Below are 21,711 nucleotides of genomic sequence, written 5' to 3' on the forward strand. Positions count from 1 at the left end.
TATTTATTTTATGATCTGGACCAGTGGCATTTCACCTACATTTCTTATTTAAATTTGACCCTGAATCTGAACATAGATTCAGATACAAAAACGTGGAATATTCTTGGAGGTATATCTTTACTTCCGGTTTTTGTTTTACATATCAATGTGTTAGCTTCTAGAAAGGAAATGAATTCTTGTCAAAGATTGAAAATAATTTTCATACAAAAAAAAGGAATGAAGTTTCATAGGGTAAACATACCGCACCCTAAATACAAAAGGGTCACAACTCAAAATGTACTTCTGCTCAAATATGAAAGAGACGTTATCAATAAAACGGTCTGCGGATGCCATATGGCAAAAATAAATTTTTTGTTTTTTGGTAGGACTGTTATAAGCTTACATGGCCAATTTCAGCGTGATATGTCGCATAGTTTGTTTTCTGTGCTACTGTAAACAAGTCAAGCTCGAGTGTGGAAAATTTTGAGTTGTGCCCCTTTTGTATTTAGGGTGCGATACGTATCGGATTTTAAATTGAAATAAAACAACGACAACTCAAATTGATTGGGCAATATTTATTAGTTTTGTGTAGAGCGATTCATGACATGTTTTTTGTTTTGGTGCCATAATTTGGCTATCCATGAACAACAATTTTGAAGGACTCGCTGGACGACTTCGTTGGGAATCTCGTGAATAATTCTAGTAATGTTGGCTTCCAATGCCTCAATCGAAGGTGGTTTATCCACAAAACATTTAGACTTTACATACCCCCACAAACAAAAGTGCAAAGGTGTGATAGCACACGACCATGGTGGCCAATCCAGTGGCCCAAGACGAGAGATAGATTGCTCACCGAAACGACGAGGCAGTAAATTCATTGTTTCGTAGGCTTGTTGGAACCAAATGTTGTGGAGATCACGGGCTCAATTTCCAGCTTCCAAAAGTCGTTTATCATAGCGCGATAGAGTTCGCCATTCACTGTTATATTGACCTCCTCTTTGAAAAAGAGCTCTTTTCTATGGATGTAATGGCTGTTCTTGAATGGCTTCGGGCTCCTCTTCAGCCCAAATACGTCAATTTTGCTTATTGACGTAGCCATTAAAATGGGCCTCATTGGTAGGATGGTTATGTACACCATAAGTTGACCTGAGCACGCGATGAACACTTTTCATAGATCGGCGATTTTAGTAATACAATTTGTAAACATTGTTGAGGCGTCTTTCCATGATGAAATGTCAATGAATACCAAAAAAAGTTATGTATTTAGTTTGACTGTAGTCACGCGTGATCTGTCAAAAGGCCACTATTGGAAAAAGTACCTACAACCTGATCATCCCTTATTACGTACCTTTAATTTCACAAAAACTAGTTTTGAAATCGACTAACTAAAGGGTGGTTAAGTTTCAAGAGCCGGTGTTGATTTTAAATAAAATACAATTTTTTTAAGAAATTATTGTAATTTCTCTTTATTATGATAATATTGGTATCGCTCAATTACGTATGGAACCAAATCGGCCTCGGCGGCACACCTTCATCCGATGGTCCAAATTTTCGATGACGCTGAGGCATAATTGAGGTTCTATGCCGTTAATATGCCGAATTATCTCATCCTTTAGCTCTTGAATTATTGCTGGCTTATCGACGTACACCTTTTCTTTTAAGTAACCCTAAAGAAAGAAGTCCAATGGTGTCGTTGACGTTTAGGTGTGGTTCACATTCAACATCGGCCCTTGAAAGTTAACCACCTTTTATAAATAAATTCGGAGGAAATGGCAATTTAGTAAACTCACACTTTTTTTTTAACTCAGAAAAGTAATGACTTGCAATAACTCGCAAAATTGCCCAGGTCTCTTAATATCTAACTTCCTATTCAGATTCAGGGGTAAATTTTACACAAGAGTGTCAAATGTACAGAATTTTTTTAATTTGTAAACTAGTGTTATTGGAATTTACCAAGTAATTCAAAAGGTAGTTTTCCACTAAAATCGATAATTTTCTGATTAAAAATCGATTTGTCCCCAAAAAACTGCAAGAGATATTTTATTTTTGCGTTTAAGGTGGCTGTCAAAAATTCCTTAGCAAATACATATATTTTCTGATGTTTTTCTTTTTTTATTTGAATACTTTCTGAAATTTTACTACTAAATTTTTCACTGCGTACTCAATTCCTATTGTGTGATAGTTAAGAATAAAAAAATTAATGAAAAATCATTAATGACTTGGGCTTCGAAATAAATGCTCCCACTCGCCATTAAAGCATTTAAAATGCTAATCGTTTTCATGAAAAATAATCAAAATCGTTTGCGTACAACTAAAAGTAAATTTGTACGAACCCTGCAAACTGGTAAATATAGGAATACTGGCCCATATAATAATAAAGTCGTAAAAAATTGTTATAAAACCATAAAAATATACGTTGCTGAGCATTCCTCTTCATTAGGGGTGTCAAAATTATTCCAACTACAAACACATTTTCATACATATATATATGCACATGTATAGCTTTTTGTTTTGTATATATTTATTGCATTTTTATATCTGGAGCATTAAGTAATGCATTTGATTTCGAACAGACTGCGTGTTTTTTTTTGTTTTTTGCCTACCTCGCGAGAAAAACTGGCGCAACAAATTTGAAATCAATGCTATCTGGAGGATTAATAACTTGAAATGAGACCAAGAAAGCACTTCTGTTGAATTACAAAAAATATTATCCAATTCACTTTTATTCATGAAACAGAGTATTTATTTACATTCATGTTTTCCAGCTGCACAGTGAATTTAATTGAAGTATACAAGTTCAAAAATATTTTGATTATGAAGTCCAATATACATAAATAATCTAAGGAAAGACGCATGAAAGGAGAATCGACTCACACCATATTTTTGTCAATTTTAAAGCTGCTTTAGACAGCACGAAAAGAAGTTGCCTATACGCGGTGATGCCTGAATTTGGTAACTCCGCGAAACTAGTACGACTATACAAGATGATGCTGTTCAATACCAACGCGCCGTCAGACAGGGTGACACGCGGTCGTGTGACTTTGGTATAAGCAGTGTGAGCTGTACTACGGCATAGCTAGAAATAGGTAATATAGGTAGCTGAGCCAAAAATTCCACGTAATTAGCTGTCAATAACCATAACCCACAAACACCATTCACAATTTCAGCGGCCGGGTTTGCATTTTTGCCTTTATCAAAGAAAAACTGAAAAATGACCGAATTTTCTCTTTGTTGACTCCCATTGTTAACACGCTGTAACTCACAATTAAATGGAGCGAATGAAAAACAGCAAAATAAGTTTTTTAGTGTAAAATGTCAACTTGACAACGAGCATAAATTTGAAATGTTTGATCCATACTTTACGAGATATCGATCATAACAGGCATCTACCGAGAAAATAATTTATCTCTTTTTTTGCCAAAAAATTAAAAATATTTAATTATATGAAAAAACCCCCAAGAGCCGTCCCAAAAACAAAAGTTTTTTAATCAACCCGATTCTCTAGCCTCTTGAAACTTGCACTTTGATAGGCCGAAATTCAATGGGCTACAAAACTGCATACTCAAAGTTTTTCTAAAAATAAGTGCTTGGTCTTTTCGCTTGAGCGCATTGGCAGCGCTGCTATACCAAATTAGAATTTTTATGGTAACATTAAAAACAATAGAATATCCACCAAAAAATAAATACAAAATAATATTTTCACAATAAATAAATTTACAATAAAAAATATTTTTAATATGTTTCTAAGTTCGTACGTCATTTTGTAGACTTTTTGAGACGATTTTCTATGAAATTGAATCATTTTTATGCAACCATTTTACATAAAATACCTTTTGAAATCAGGTGATCTCAGTTGTGGGCATTTTTTTGACAACCAGTTAAGAGTGTTTTTACTTATGGGCCTGTACACTGGTTATATTCGCCCCTGTATATACAGAGTGGCGCAAAATTAATCCCCATATTAGGCTTAGAAAAAAAATCTCCTAAAATATTTAATCTGAATAGTAAAAAGTAGTAGTATGTAAATACATATGCACATAAAAGGTGGCGCAAAATTAATCACCCTATCGGAAAATTTATAAATTTTGCAAAATAGGAGATATTAACATTTTCTCGAATGACACTCTTCCGTCAACGTCTGGCGAAACATTCGCGAGAATGGCAGCAAAGGCAATGACGGTGGAGATACATACCGACAAACAAGATGGTCTACTGTCCAAAGGGCAACAAGACTATCTTGACAGCTATCTGTGGAAAGCTATCGGTGAGTCGAAAGACGCGCCGACTTTCGAGGGGAAACGCGTGGTGGACGGCATCGTAAAGGTGCACTGTTCCAATGCTTTTTCCCGAGAATGGCTAGAAAAAGCGATAGCAAAAATCCCAGCCTGCGAAAACAGCAAGTTTATTCTTGTTGAGAGTAGCAAAGAAAGGCTGGTACGAGCGAGTGTCTGGATTCCGGGTCCTTCCTGTAATTCAGCAGAACTCCTCAAACGCATCCGTGTTCAGAATAAGGATCTTGACACGACTCTCTGGAGAGTATACTCGTGCACCAGGCAGAAATCCGCTACCACTTCGGAGGCGGGTTCCCATCTGGTACTGGGTATCGATCTTGGGTCCCTCAAGGTTCTTAAGTCGAAGTACGGGTGCCGTCCCCACCTACATCTGGGGCGGATCCAGTTCCGCGTCCAGGATAAGGTGGAGGACAAAGCGTAAATATACTCAGTCTCATGACTGAAGTAATATTTACACAGATAAATCTGCAGCATAGCAAAGCGTCTACGGCTCTCTTGTGCCGTAGGCATGCAAAACTGCAAACAAACCCACACATAATACTTATACAAGAACCATGGGTATGTCACAAGCGTATCTGTGGTCTAAGTGCTATGTCGTGGGGACAAATACTTCATTGTGAAGGGAATGTGAGACCGCGAGCATGTATTATCATGCCGAGGTTGATCGAACACACGATGTTAAAAGAGCTATGCTCCGGAGATATCGTTGCTGCAAAAATAAAGTACTTGAAAAGTGGGAACAGTGTCGAAGCTATTATAGTTTCGGCCTACCTACCCTACGACTCTTTACAGCCACCTCCTTCGAGGGAGCTAAGAGAAGTGGTCAAGTACGCAGAATCCAATAATCTGGGGCTAATAGTGGGCTGTGACGCAAATTCACAGAACATTGTGTGGGGAAGCAGCAAATGCAACCCCAGAGGTCTCAAGCTACTGGATTTTATCCTGTCATCCGATTTGGTCATTCAAAACACTGGTAACAAACCAACTTTTGTGACCAGAAGGAGACAAGAGGTGATTGATTTAACACTTACCAATAGGTCAGTTGGAAATCAAATCAACCGATGGCGAGTTTTGGAGGAGGACTCTCTTTCTGATCATCGTCTTATCGAATTCCGACTGGGAATTGACACAATATCAATACCTTCCGGTAGGAATCCTCGAAATGTGGACTGGGACAGGTATGGTGAGCTTGTAACAGAGCGATTACCAAACCTGAAAAAACTCAAATCAGCAGAAATGATTGAAGATGCGACTAAGAAATTAGAAGGTACTTTAATCAATTGCTTTGAGGAACTGTGTCCACTCAGGCAAAGCAGACAGGGGAAAGCGGTTCCTTGGTGGAACCCTGAACTGTCGAAGCTTCGTGTACGGTCCAGGAAACTTCTTAATAAGGCCTTGAAGACCAAAACAGAAGAGGACTGGGCCAATCATCGACTTACACAGAGAGAATATAAGAAAAAAGTACGGCAAGCCAAACTTGAATCCTATAGAAATTTCTGCAGTAACGTCGAAGAAATGAGGGAAACAGCGAGACTTTGTAAGGTCCTTCATTTAGACCGCTCAGTAAGGCTGGATTCCATTCGAAAACCTGATGGTTCATACACCATTTCCAAATCGGAAACGTTTAATGCTCTACTCGAAACTCACTTTCCGGGTAGTAGAACTATCTCTGAAGTTGAGAGTGGCATGAACAACAACGGTGGCAACGGTGGAACCTCTAGGTACAGCTGGTATATTGTTAGTCGGATAGTGACAAGGGAATCGATAAGGTTTTCCTTATCTTCCTTTGAGAACTTTAAGTCCCCTGGACCTGACGGAATATATCCAGCAATGCTTAAAAAAGGAGGAGACAGGCTGATTGAGGCCCTGAAAAGGATCTTCACAGCCTGTCTTGCATTTGGTTATATACCATCCCAATGGCGACGCGTAAGAGTAGTATTTATTCCGAAACCAGGAAAAGATGACTATTCCCTAGCAAAAAGTTTCAGACCAATCAGTTTGACATCGTTCATGTTGAAAAGTCTGGAACGAGTGGTGGAGAAACATATTCGAGTGGGGGTATTGCCGAGAAGTCCACTTAGTAGAAATCAACACGCTTACCAGAGTGGAAAATCATGTGAATCAGCCTTACACGATCTTGTTAGCAAGATTGAAGCTGGGCTGGAAGCTGACGAATACACAATGGGCGTGTTCGTGGACATTGAGGGGGCTTTTGATAATGCCACTTTCGACTCGATATGTTCTTCTGCCGAACGACACGGAGTTAATCAAGCCATTATAAAATGGATATACTCCATGCTCTCTGAGAGGCTGTTAACCGCTGGTGGGAGCGATGACGAGCAAATCACAGTCAGGGCCAAGCAAGGATGTCCCCAAGGGGGTGTTCTTTCTCCGCTGCTGTGGTGCTTCGTCGTAGACTCCCTATTAGTGGAGATGCAGGAACTCGGCTTTCACGTCCAAGCATATGCGGACGACGTCTGTGCGCTAACATCGGATAAATCCTTAAGGAGGCTTTGCACGAAAGTGCAGAGGATTCTTGACAAAATCGATGATTGGTGCATGAGACAAGGTCTTTCCGTTAATCCGAACAAAACAACTATAGTCTTGTTTACGAGAAAACGGAAATTGGATGGACTCAGTCTTCCAACACTGAAAGGTGTGACACTTGGTCTTTCCAACGAAGTTAAACATCTAGGAGTAATCTTGGATAAGAAGCTGACTTGGGAGACACACGTTTCACTGAAGGTGAATCGTGCATTGAAGATTTTTCAGCAATGCCGTAGAGCCTTTGGCAAAACTTGGGGTCTGAAACCTGCTGTGGTCCTATGGATATACACGGCACTTATCAGACCAATCATCACTTACGCTTCTGTGGTCTGGTGGCGACGGAGCATGGTTAAGTCCACAATGCGGGAACTATACACGCTGCAAAGAAGTGTATGTTTATGCATCACGGGTGCCATGAGTACAACCTCTGGAGATGCCCTAAATGCTATGCTTGATTTGCTCCCCCTGGATCTTAAGATACAACAGGAAGCAATAAAAGCTATGTGTAGACTCCATAAATATGGTTTCTGGCACGAAGATGGAGCTTCGGGACACAGAGAAATCTTTAAGTTGCTGTCGGAGCAGTATCCACTGTTTTTGGCACCTAAAGATGACCTGATACCCACAGTTTCATTCGGAAGGAAATTTGATGTCAGATTTCCATTGCGTGAGCAATGGAGCAATCCAGGAGGCATGCAGGGAGGTTTGACGGATATTTTCTTTACCGATGGGTCCAAGACTGAAATAGGGTCTGGAGCCGGATGGTACTTAAACGATAGTAATAAGTATCACTACGCTATGGGGGGAATGGCAACTGTCTTCCAAACAGAAGCCGAATGGATAATCGAGAGGAGATGGAGTAGGAAACGGGTTGGAGTTTTCAGTGACCGTCAGGCTGCATTGAAGGCCCTGGAGAACGCGAAGCAAACCTCAAAGATTGTTCAAGAATGTAAGAAGAAGCTTAATTCTGTCGCAAGACAAAACAGGCTTGTACTTATATGGGTTCCAGGACACTCCGTTGTTCAAGGAAACGAAATTGCCGACGAATTGGCCAACCGTGGATCAGCGGTGCCTCCACAGGGGCCAGAGCCAATAATCGGAATCAGTCCCGCAGGAATCAAGAACTGGATCAACGATTATGTAGGCAATCTACATAAAGAGCGATGGTCCGGTCTAGAACGCTGCAGAACTGCAAAGTGTTTTGTGACGAGTCCGAACAGAAAACTGTCAAACTTTCTACTAAAACTTAGAAGGAAAGACATTCGGTTGATGGTCGGCATCATTACAGGACACAACCCATGGGGTCAGCATATGACCACCATTGGAATCATCGAGGACCCGGTATGCCTGTCGTGCTTGGAGGAGGCGGATAGCACTGAGCACTTTCTCTGTGAGTGTCCTGCCTTTGCTAGAGCGCGACTACGAGTATTGGGTTCCGATGTCATGAGAATGAGTATTATTCGTTCTCTAAAACTGGAGGATATTTACAAATTTGTCAAAGAATCTGGAAAATTCTCACAGGACTAACTATCTCTATCTCTGTCTCTATTCTTTCCTATCTCTTTCTATGATACTTTTCTCCCTCCCTCCTTGACTATCTACCCCCTTTCCAGAGCTTTAAATACAATGGGCTTTTTTAGCCTGAGTGTTTTAGGAGCCACCAAATCTCCTGGTGCTCCTTGGCTCGACCTTTTCAAATTCAAATTCAAACATTTTCTCCGATAGTCAAGCCGCGATTAAGGTTCTGACGACGCCATGGTGCAGAACGAAATTAGTAAACTCTTGTAAAGGGGAGATCAAATCACTTGGGTGTGCAGGTAACATTTCTCTGATCTGGGTTCCAGGATATAGGAACATCGAGGGAAATGAAATTGCTGATGAGCTTGCCAGGAAGGGGACTGGATTGGCCTCAGAGACCTCCTACCCGGTCATCGGCATCTCCTTGACAGTTGTTAAAGGGGAACAAGGGGCACAAAAATATTTCTCAGGAAAGCGCACAAAAGATGGAGCTCCATTTCTTCATGTGCTATTTCGAAAACCCTTTGGCCCCAATACGATATACGAAGGACTCAGAAAGTTCTTTGGACTCCTCGCCATTCAATTTCCAAACTCGTAGTTGTGTTTGCCGGTCACTGGACGATCGGCACACACGCGGAAAAGCTAGGGTTACCATTTAACCCCCATTGCAGAAGCTATGGGGACCTTTCAGGGAAGGAGACTGTAGAGCACTTTCACTGTAAATGTTCGAGCTTGGTAGTTAGACGACTAAGGTCACTGGGTGCTCCTTTCTTCGACAGCCTGGGGCAGTGCGCCAACCTAAATCCAATCAATCTTCTCCATTATATTAACAGCTCTGGTTGGCTGTAGATATCTGCCTGTTGGAGGTATCATAATGGTATCAAAACGGCGCTTTAGTGCTACTTGAGGAGTGCCAGGTGCACTTCAACTATTTCACCTATCTACCTACCAAATAGCGTTGTACGACGACAATCACATTTGACATTTGTGAACTAAACAAAGCGCAGCAGACCAGGAGCCGGTAAAGCTCCAAATAAAGATTTCCATCGCTCAAAATAATTTTTGTTTTTAGTAAAAAAGTTATTCAAAAATAAAATTGGATAATTAATTTTGCGCCACCTGAATCTGTACGTATACTCGTATAATGATGCTTTTCATTGACAGATAGAACTTAACAGGTAAATTTTCTCGCATGGCACTTATTTTATTTAAGTCTGCCATATAACACTCGAAGCGCATATGCACTATAGCATACAGATACTTATGCAAATATATTACACATTCGACATGCTTTGAATAAACGACGCGTATATAAATAACTATTTACATATATTCTTATGTAGGTATGTACGAATTCAAGCTCCTGGGAAATTATGCCTGTAACTCAAATAATTTACCACTCCAACAGAAAAGAAATAAATCTAAATGTGATATTGTGGATAAGCACTTGAAATTTGGCCTTTATCAAAAAAACGGGACACAACACAAAAAAACATAAGCTAACACAATACGAAGTATGCAACTGATACTCTGATGACGAATGGTTGCACGTGCGTATATTTAATTATTTATCATTGCTTTCGTTGGCTGGCATTTCCATTTAAGTGTTTCGAATTAAGAATGTCATGTTAATGCCACCATTAATTGCTTTCCATAATACCCATAATAAGGGACTATCAACGCTATAATATCACATGCAAGTGTACTATTTGCCATATTTATATGTATGTATGTGTGTATATAGATAAAATAGCTGGGCCTTATGTTAGATGGCTGCCCCAGAAGTAGATAAAATTAGACCTAAACGAGGTCTCCATTGTGAAAGAAATTCGATGAAACTTTTATCGGCAACTCCAACGTTACGAGTATAAAGAAAAAAGTTGAGATATTTACTTTTAATAACTTAATTGTCTCCTAAAGTGTGACAACTTTACTTTATTCTGAGTTCTTCAGACCAAACATTATTATTAAACATTATGAGTTAGCAATTATTTGACAGCTTTTGCGGAAGCAGTGGTCCACCCAGGACTGTTATGCTAAGAAAGAAGAAGATTTGACAGATTTTGTTTTGATAACTTTCGGTTCTTCGCTCTCTGAAAGGCTGAACACATCTTCTTAATCAGTAATCCAGTATTTTAAATGAATTGTAATCTATTCTCATCTAATCATTTACTTTATTTAATCGCTAATTATTTTCAAAACATTGTCGCTGCTACTTGTTCAATATTGTTGAACTTTGCCTTCGCGCATGACGATTCCAGGAATAAAAAATAAATAAATAATTAGTGCGTAGCTTTTTTCATGGCTGAAATACACTCGGAGATTTGCCATTGCTTGCCGAGAGGCGGCCGCTATTAGAAAAAAATGCTGTATCATGCACGGAAATTGGAACCTACCCTCCCGAATCGTAGTCACGTACCAACCCGTTGGGCTACGGTGGCCGCTTCCACGAATACGAGTATATCAATTAATTTCAACAAGAAACACAAAGTGCCGATAGGAATTTTCCCGCCTAGATAGAAAAACAATGTACGGGCAACATCAGCACTGAGAAATACTGCGGCCAAAAATATCTTTTTTATCTCAATATTACATCCGTGACATTCAGCTCATCAGTCATTTTCAGACTTTCTAATGAAGACGAAAAGGCACATACTTGATTGTCGTATTCCCTTTCGTAGAATTAGATGGGCATTTCGTGCCTAGATCCAGCCATGGTCAGACATTCACATCGAGTGTGTTAAAAGTCTCATCACCCTACAGATATAATTAGCGTTTTGTATCAGGTATAACCAGTGAGAGAGCATTAGGATAGGAGACTGTATCACCTATTCAGCAAAAATTCCATCGGACAGTGGCGGACCAATACCCTTATAAGATTTCCGAACAACTGATACATTTAAATAGAAGAATACTCTCCACATAGAAAGCAAAATAAAAAGTTGTCAAAAAACAGGACAGTCTTTTTATCAAAGAAAAACATACATTGTTTTACTTCGTGTACTTCATATTCGAAAATCCTTCGAGGAAAATACCTGAAGAACGAAGCTAAATAATAATAAAATATTAAAAATAAAATATTTTGTTGCAAATTCGTTTTTTTTTATTACTGGTGCGCAGCTCCTTTGCAATGCATTATGTATTAAACCTCGACAATGTTCAACAGAAATGGAGTCCCATGCTGTCTTGGCCTTTTCAAATAACTGATCCAAATTTCTGATATTCTGCGTACTGAGTGCATTTTTTATGTCGTTTCAAAGATGTTCTATTAGTCGCTTTCTTTTTTCTGGAAAGTTTTCTGCTGCTTTATACTCAGAAAAATTGTTGAAAGTATTAAAAAGCATAATTTTTGATGTGACATGAACAAAAAACTATTTAGTAACAATTTGCAGCTGATTAAATTGTTGGCGAGAAAAATCACAAATGGTAAAAATTGCCTCAGTTGAGCTATTTCGTATTAAATTAAGAATCACTTGATTTTATTTTGTCCATAATAATTTGTTCAATTTCATCAACGCTGTCAGATGAAGAACATTGTCTTCATATTTTCCTTGCCTCCGTCTAGGCATTTATGCATATATATGATTGTCAAATTAGTTAATAACCAAGAAGTACGAGTACAAGCATAAACACCAAAGTTGCTTTCAAAAGCTTCCGATTTGTATTTCGAAAACTGCAGCAACGGTGACTGGAGGCTGTCGTTCAGAAGTACATACCTCTGTATCATTGACCGATTCCTATTTTATATATGACTTCAAATAAACTTAATAAATTTTGCCTAAAATATATTTACTTACATTCTCCATTTTAATCAGAATTTTTATTTAAACTTAGAACTTTGACTCAATTCGCAAATTTTGATTCGTGTTTATTTTTACTTTGCGATCAGCTGTTTTTCACACTTGTAAATTCTTACAAGTAAAAATTTATCCAGTAAATACTTGCAACTTCCCCTCGAAATGAAATGTCATTTTGCTCTCTCTTTCGCCAAGTTACCAAGTTTTTTGGATACACGAACACCAAAACTTGGTAATTAGCAATTGTTACAGATTATTTGCTTCACGAACAGACCTATTATTGAATCGTTTCAACTAAAGTAAAGTGCTATAGAAATACTCCAGATACTTACTTACTTACTTACCAGTTACAAAATAAAACAGAAAACAATGCAGAAAATTTTGGACGAAGACCGAATCGTTCTTAAGCATATGTATTTCTCACAAAAATATCACAGTGAAATTCGCAGTCTCCACCAGGCATTTCTGTTTTGACAGAGGTTTTTCAACATAATCTGTAGAAGGTGGAGATGAGGGGGTTATGCTATTACACACAACAGTTATGGGAACAAATTATAATGCCGTTTTTATTTATTAAAATTATTCACAAATTACAAAAAAATTAGATATGTGCACTAGCAGAGTATTCGCTTGTTCATATGTGCATACATACGTATATAATATAATATCACTTTACAACCTTTGACTTGAAACAGTCTTCAAAGTGTAAAGTTGCACAAACATTTCAGGAGAAGCAAGAAGTTGCTGTAACTCGACGCATATCAGTGTCAAATATGTCTCATGTGATGAATTAGTCAGAAATCACGTTGTTGTTCGTACATACATACATACATACTTACATACATATGTAGGCAATTATTTACTTACATTGATTTTAGTGCTACATGCATGTATGCATATCATATACATATTTGCCCAAGTATTCGCAGAAACACAAATATTCTCTGCACAAATACAATTCACATAATTTAACAAACTTTGAAGTTTGGCCGGCAAGCGACAGTAATATATCAACACATCAGGCGATACCCCCAAATCCAATTGCTAATATTCGTCTATACACATAAATGTGTAAATATGTTTGCAAGCTATGATTGTGAAATGCTTAATATATATTAATATTATACATTTGCATTAATACATAGTAATGAGGGTAAATCCCTGCATGGAAATGCTCCAGTACTGAATTGCGCGTTTTAAGTGGTCTTAGAACAGCTATGTATGCCTAACAACAATATTGCAATATTTGCGTATTTGTTGTTTACGACATTAAAAGCTTATTATTGAGACTTCGTTGAATGCCGTTATAAAGTAATTTTACACATTTAATTAGGAAAGCATTAGTTTATCTATTTCGCTTTCGTGTGTACACGAAAGCTGTTTTCGCTCGTGAATTCAAGGGCAACTCTTGATTAGTTCGCCTTCCATCTGTTTTCCACACAAGCAAGTGGGGAAATTTACACAGCGATATTCTTGTATATATGGATTGTACCCCTTTTGCGATAGATAAGAACTAAAACCGAATTTGCTGTGACGTCAGTAAACAAATAAAAGCAAAAAAAAAAAAAAAAATTACTTGTTTGTAAGGGGAAGTAGGGAACGGTAATGACATTATTGACATTAACGTTCTCTGAGGAAAGAGCATACGCAAGCAATCGAAGCTGCATAATTTTTATCAGTTTGTTTAATTTAAAAATCACTATGTAATCTTAAAGTCGCCTACTCACCAAGCCAATCACTGAGTATTTACAATAAGTAACTTCTCTTCCCTCTCTCTCTTTGGCGGCTGCCGTAGCCGAATGGGTCGGTGCGCGACTACCATTCGGAATTCACAGAGAGAACGGCGGCTCGAATCTCGGTGAAACACCAAAATTAAGAAAAACATTTTTTTAATAGCGGTCGCCCCTCGGCAGGCAATGGCAAACCTCCGAGTGTATTTCTGCCATGAAAAAGCTCCTCATAAAAATATCTACCGTTCGGAGTCGGCTTGAAACTGTAGGTCCCTCCATTTGTGGAACAACATCAAGACGCGTACACCACAAATAGGAGGAGGAGCTCGGCCAAACACCCAAAAAAGGGTGTACGCGCCAATTATATATATATATAACTTCTCTTCCCTTTGTTTGCTTATGTGCAGCGCTGACTGCATCACTAGTCATAATAGCGAAAAATTAAGTTGTTGGAAGGCGCCACCTTCTGTATTCTGTATACCGTAAACTATAACGATATGCAGTCATTTTTGGTAGTTCAAAATTACTAAGAAATTCGACAGGTGTGAAATTAGTAGGCGCTGAATCCCTTTTTCGATAGTAATGTATAACCAGTGGTAAATAAATAAATAAATAAAATTTGAAACATGAAAAAATTTAGATTCTGTCAGTTTTTACTATTAAAAATAAAAATACGGATTTTAATAATTATATGTGAAAAATTACATAATTTAAATGTCTACGGCACGTCTGACGGCCAAACAGACGATTTACGAATGTTGGAAACGTCGAGATATCGATGTTGAAAGTTGTCCAGCAACACTTTGCAGTACAGCAGCAATAGTCTCAATAGAACGTCCAGTTTTTGGTCTTGAATTTTCCTCACCAATCTTTGAATTGCCAACTCATTCGCAAGATTATTTCCACCAACAAATTACAAATTTTCCAATATGTTGTTCTGTCATGTAAAATTGTACATCTGCCCACTTGACAAATGTCAGAGAGGTACCTTCCAGGAATAATTCACTACTCACGTCTAGATGTCACTTTTGAAAGACCTTTATTTACATATAAGTATTAAGTACCGCTAGCTTAAAGCCAAAAGTTCTGTTTTTCAAATTTTACAGGAAACAATTTCAAACTTATTTCCTTGAACCACTTATTTAAAACATACAAAATTTTGCGTATTCTAAGCTTAAACCATTGTACAGGTCCATAAGTAAAAACACTCTCAGCTGGTCGTCAAAAAATGCCTACAGCTGAGATCACCTGATTTCAAAACGTTTTTTTATGTATGTAGCGGTTGCATAAAAAATGATTAAATTTCATAGAAAATCGTATCAAAAAGTTTAAAAAATGTAGTACAAATTTAGATTTTTCTCATTAAAAAAGTATTATTACAGCTTAGAAATACATTAAAAATGTTTATTATTGTAAATTTCCCTAGTCAAAGATATTATTTTCTATTTTTTGGTCAATATTCTATTGTTTTTTTAGTGTTACCATAAAAATTCTAATTTAGCATAGCAATCCCGCCAATACGCAAACACCAAGCACTCACACTATTACACACTTAGGTGCCTGTTATAAAAATGGCAAGAATAAGAGTGTTTTTACTTGTATTTCTGTACAATGGCTTAAACCACTCCAGTTGAATCGATTCCCAGAACGTTAATGAAATTTTTTTGTATTCTTTGGGATTTATCACATTTTCGGTAAGTATTTTGGATTAACCGAAGTTGCTTATCACTGAATAGAAAGGTTTATAAATGCAACAGGTAGTCTGATACTGAAGGCAAGGATGCATTTTTAATATTTCTCGCTTCTTACATCCAAATATACGATTTTAAAAAAAGTCAACTTAACACTTTCCATTCTAACTTAAATTTGATAAAATTGAAATGCGGCGTAATAATTGTTGCAAGTCAAAACAAAAAAAAACAAACACATCACGCTCCAGACTGCCTCAGACGACCACTTAGCGCATCAGACACCATAGCAATCATGCGAAAACACGCTCCCGATATGCGAGAAGGTGCCTTCAGAGTCATTTCGGTACTTATTTTTCATTCAGCAAAGTGGTCCGCTATTGCTGAAATCGCAATGGGTCTGAAACAGAAATTCGTTCCGGCTTTCTCTGCAGGGTTTAAACATTTCTGCTCATTCACATATACACACACACACACACACACACACTTACACACATATATACATACTGACAATAAATAAACACTTAATCGCCAGTGGCTGAGTGAAATTTCAATGTCGGCTCGGCAAATTGGAATAGATGCCTACTCACCTAATATTGCCGGCTTTAACATTTTTATATATATATGTATGCATGCACATACTTATACAGATGTTTGTATGTATGCTTGTGGTTAAAATGCAGCAACTAAAAAGAATAAACGCGACTTATCCACTTAGACTTACTTTTATATAGCAATTAAAACTTTCTTTGCATTCAAAGCGTCAATTAAGCTTTGCCCAAATAATGCACCCATACATACATATATGGATATACGAATATATGTACCTTAAAAAAGCGTTTACAGGTGCATACGCGTTGTTACCGTCCAATTAAGGCCAACTGCCATTTGTAAATGTGCACTTATCGCCATTTTTTATTTTCATTCATTTTATTTTGCTGCCCCTTTGCTTGGTTTACATTTCCCAAACTGCAATATCATTCATACAGTGCATTTCACAAAAAGGTGTCTAGTTCGTAATACAAATCGTGTACCAAACTTGCGGAAAAGTCATTTCTTTCCCATGGGAATTCAGTGGTAATTTACAAAGCGTAACAAAGTGGCCGCCGTAGCCAGATAGGTTGATGCGTGACTACCATTCGGAATTCACAAAAAACGTAGGTTCGAATATCGGTGAAACACCAAAATGGAGAAAAAGTTTTTTCTAATAGCAGTCGCCCCTCGGCAGGCAATGGCAAACCTCCAAGTGTATTTCTGCCATGAAAAGCTCCTCACAAAAATATCTGCCATTCGGAGTTGGCTTGAAACTGTAGGTCCCTCCATTTGTGAAACAACATCAAGGGGCACGCCACATATTTATACATATATAAAGGGTTTTTCAATTGGCGCGGGTCGATTTTGGTGCCCTGTGGCAGCCATTTTGTTTTGGTGACATCTGTCAAATCTTTTGTTTATTATTCAGTTCTTTATGCCAAATCATCATGGCAAGTTACACGATTGAACAGCACGTTCAAATGATAAAACTTTATTATCAAAATTAGTGTTCATTGACGCAAACGTTGCGCGCATTGCGCCCATTTTTCGGTAGACGTGGTGGCCCTTCCAATTTCTTATGGCCCATATTGAACCATATGGACCTAGACGACATGTGGTTCCAGCAGACGGCGCTACGTGCCACACAGCAAACGCCATTTTATTCCATTTCAACATCTACCCGCCCTTATTGAAAACCCCTTTATAACAGCTAATTAGGTGCAATTTTTTGTTTTCCATTCCGTTCAGGTATTTTTAATGTTAAAGATGGACCATAAAACAGTTTTAAACCATTAGCGTAAAAATCTTACGCAAAAATAATTGATTTCATTTTCCCCAAACTAATATTAAAGGGTACTACCCAAAGAGAAATATGTTTTTTTTTTTGGTTGGCCATTCTACTTTATATATATCTGTACGTTTATTTTTTCAAAAATCATTGTTTTACCACTTGCAAATACTAAATTAAAGCACAAATAAATTCGGTAGTAAACACTCCAGATAAGCTTATGATTCAAACAGGCAAATGTACTCCTACTAGCCAATCGTTGATATTTATACGTGTGAAGTCTATAAATTTTCTATAAACTAAAAATGCCTAGTCATGTAATTTCTAAACACAATAAATATTAGCATTGGAAGGTTACAAAGCACTTTTTAAAGTTGTTTTCCAACTCTAACTGCATTTAACTGTATGCCCCTCCTTCATTACTCTTCAGTTTATACAAGGGTTGTCTTTATATTTTGCGCCTTTGCAACACAACGATGTGATGAGCGATATTTTTATAGAAAAGTTTGGGATCTTTTAGTATCAACTTTCTTATAAAGCTTTCACTTGCGAGCTGCATTTGTTCTTTTTTCAGTGTGTTGAAAAGTTCAACTCGTCCATTCATCTCATAGAATGAACTCGTGAACATTTTCGTGCGATGATTTATTACGATTTTGAACGTGGATTATCGATACAGGAATTAAGTAATCAACTTACTTCGGCTTCTGGCATTGAATCATCACATTTAGCCACTGACACAACGAGCTCTAACGTGCCCTTCGATCCTTGCAGGATGAATTTCGTGAAGGTCGCCCAAAAACGGTTGTTGTGCCAGTCATGTGACCCTCATTGTGGGATAGAGACATACTTGACATACTTGGGCATTAGTAGGACTAAGCCATACATTCAATAGTGCATGAAAATTTGGTTGTAAAGAAGATTTGCTCACGTTGGACATCACATAATTTGACAATCGCCCAAGCAAGAAATCGGGCTCGTGTCGATTGTTGTAAAGAAATGTTGAAGAAATTCAGGCGCAGCGGTTCAAACACATTTATGACATCGTAACAGGTGACGAATCTTGAATCTATGCATGTGGCTGTTGATTGGTTAACGTGGTGATTCATCCAGAACCCAAGAAGCGCTTTCGCACCATTTTGTTGCCACATCTTCGTTACCAACTTGTTTAATGGTTATTTACAGCATGACTATAACCATTCTGTGCGATTTAAGAACTTTATTAGGGTTTCGATGTCTAAGCCAGTTAGTTGTTCAAGAATCTCTAAAAGTGATTTGCAAAGGGATGACATTCTCTCCTTCCATAAAGCAAGGCCTTCACAGAGGAAATGGAAAACATGTTTCGTTTTCTTTCTTTCTGGTTGTGTGTTGTGAGACATGCCCATTTTGGCTGCTTGTTCCTCGATAGACCAGAAGCCAGTTATCACCTCAGTGAGTCTGCAGGCAACGCTTCGTTTCATATTTGTCAGTATTGACGTTTGTTTGTTGTTGTAGGTGGGCCAAAAAGCTGTGCTAACTTTGCATGTCGTCTGGTCTCTCTATCTCTAATCCGCGATTTGTAGATATTTTAAGGAAATTGCATTTTTGATTGCACCCAGTGGTGTCAATATCGATTTTGCAAGAATGTTATTCCTGGCAGATCTCCCTCTTGCCAGTTCATGTCCCGGGACTCAGATTAAGGTAAGCTACCACTCAAGGTGGTAAGGCTATTCCTACTTCGTTCCATCACTATAAAGGTTGTCGTAGCTGAATCCAGTGCCTGGACTACAGTTTGGCTCTCCGAAAGAATAGTGATATTGCACTTAAAGAGAAGTATGCGATTAGCAACCTACAAGCTTCCGCAATCGCCAGCACTTCCGCATGAAAGACACTGCAAGCATTCGGAAGACGTACACATTTTTCAATTTTAAATCTATGAGAATATATATACCTGCCCCAACATCACATCCATTTTTGAACCATCTGTGAAAACTGTAGTATCGAAGTTGTTAAGTAAAAGTCCTTAACTTCATTCCTTCCGAGATGGAAAGAGAGTGACAGAATTCTTATTGAATGTCACCGTTGGGATGGTGTAATCAGTCGTACCCGAGGTGAACTGAGTGTGTCGCATGGCATGACCATAAATTCTTTCCCTCTAGTATGAATGTTCCAAAACGAGCTTAATCCAACAAAAGTTGTTCGCGGAAGAAACAACTCAAAGCAAATGGTCGCCTCTGCCGGAAGTGTTCAGAAAATCTTATCAGGCCTCAACTATACCATCCGAGAAACTAAAAGCTGTCAATTCTGAGTAATGCACATTTGTCAGTTTTCGGAGAATTAAGGAAAACCAATCGCCAAAGACGAATCATCCTTCACCAAGACATTGCCAGCTCTCACATATCGGCTCACACAAGAGAGTTTTTGAGCACTCAAAAGATCGAAATAATGGATATTCCGCCTTACAGCACTGATTTGGCATCTAATGATTTCTTTTTGTTCCCGAACATCAAAAATAAGATGACAGGTCAATGTTTTTAACGCTTGAAGAAGCTCTTAAAGTCTTCAAACAGCTCGTTTTGGAAGTATCCACTTCTGAGCGGCGAAAGTGTCTTAAAAATGGATTCGAGCGTGTATTGACTTCCAAGGAGAATATTTTGAAAAACTAAAGCCATTTTCATTATTATTTTACTGCGTTTTCATTATTGGGCGCATAATATAAAAGTTAACCCTCGTAACTTCTTTCATTTACCCATAAATTGACGTAGTTCACATGCAGCTAGGCAACATCACATCACTCTAAATATTTCGCAATCTTGTTAAGATAAACATTTTTGCCACCTTTCATAAAGTAATCAGATGAAATGACCGATTAAACGGTAGACGCTTGACAATAGCCAGAGATAAAAAAATGGAATTTCCTTGTTCAAAATAAATAATTAATTCGATCAAAACGGAATGATTTGTTTGTTGACTATCGACCAAATGCTTATATTTAGATTAAAGTAGCCAATAATTATTTATGTATCCGACAATAACATTTACTTTTGGTGCGTCGATGAAATCTGGTAGTATTCCAATTGTTCAAATTTGAAATAATAAAAGTTTAAGCCTTTTGAACTTGTCACTGTTAAAAAAAAAAAAAATAAATAAATAAAAAAAGCTACTACTGAGCAGCAAATATTCATAAGTGCAGTCAAACAAAAATAGATCAAATTGTTCGCTTAAGCAACATTGGCAAGCTTAGGGAGAGTGAAGTCTCGTAAGGTTTGCTAGCGCACACCTCTTCAGATCTAACTGGAATTAACCTCATTTTGATAGTTGTGTGTGACATCGATAATTTGTTTTTATAAAAATGGTAGACTATATTTCAGTTATTCTAATGATTATCTAAAATTTGCTTTCCAAACACTTTACTTTTGGTTGTGCAGCCTCAAACTTAATTTTTTTTTTTAATTTATTCCTTGTTTTAGTGTGTTGTTGTTTCGGCATGAAAGCGCTTATTAATTTTAAAGCAGTTCTTGGTTTTTCTAAAGCAATAAGATAAAGATTTATACAAAGTGGAGCAAAATTAATCACCCTATCGGAAGATTTATAACTTTTAGAAATGACGTCAAACGTCAATCATATTAGACCCTCATAAACTCTACAGTTGCAGACAAGCAATGGGGCGGTTAGGTCGCTCAAAATATTTTTTTTTTATTTAGTAAGAAAGTTATTCGAAAAAAATGGATGATTAGTTTTGCGCCGCCTTGCATTACCAATTTACTTGCTCAATCCGAACCTTCGGGATATTATGAAAAATAAGATTTTAGAAAAGGTTTCAAATAAAATATGCGCTCCTGTGAACTTCATTGAAATACAAGGTGACTTCTTCCTGTCCCCTTGTGCCACCTTAATTTTCATCATAAATGTTTTGTCTAATATTTATGCTATCGAAAATATTAAATGGCAGCCGCCGTCGGCATAAAACTGTAGGTCCCTTCATTTGTGGAACAGCAAATGATATTGTTTAGTTGTAAGTCGACTCCGAATGGCAAATGGTTTTTATGAGAAGCCTACACAGAAGCTTACCGTTACTTGCCGAGGGGCGACTGCCATTAGAAAAAATTTTGTGGTGTTTCAAGCCCAGAAAGAATTTTGAACCCGTACTCTATCGAATGGTGCTCGCACCACAAGTCTTAAATGACAACTGATGTTTCCCGGAGACTTTCACAGATGTTGATTCTTGTAGTGAAATTTTCAAGGGCATTCAGGTTTCTTCTAAAGTTTCAGTTGTTTCCGGTTTATCACCTAAAATCTAAGATTGAGATGAACCAATAGAAAAAGTCCAAAGACATAGAATCAGATATTGACTAACAAATT

The 21,711-nt window shown here is 37.7% G+C and overlaps 1 protein-coding gene across 1 annotated transcript in view; it reads left to right on the plus strand.

The window, feature by feature from the left end:
- Positions 1 to 21,711, plus strand: part of LOC128867707 (probable multidrug resistance-associated protein lethal(2)03659) — a 52,721-nt gene that overhangs the window by 15,383 nt on the left and 15,627 nt on the right. The window lies entirely within an intron of this gene.

This window comes from Anastrepha ludens, chromosome 2 (assembly GCF_028408465.1).
Source record: "Anastrepha ludens isolate Willacy chromosome 2, idAnaLude1.1, whole genome shotgun sequence".
Lineage (NCBI taxonomy): Eukaryota > Metazoa > Arthropoda > Insecta > Diptera > Tephritidae > Anastrepha > Anastrepha ludens.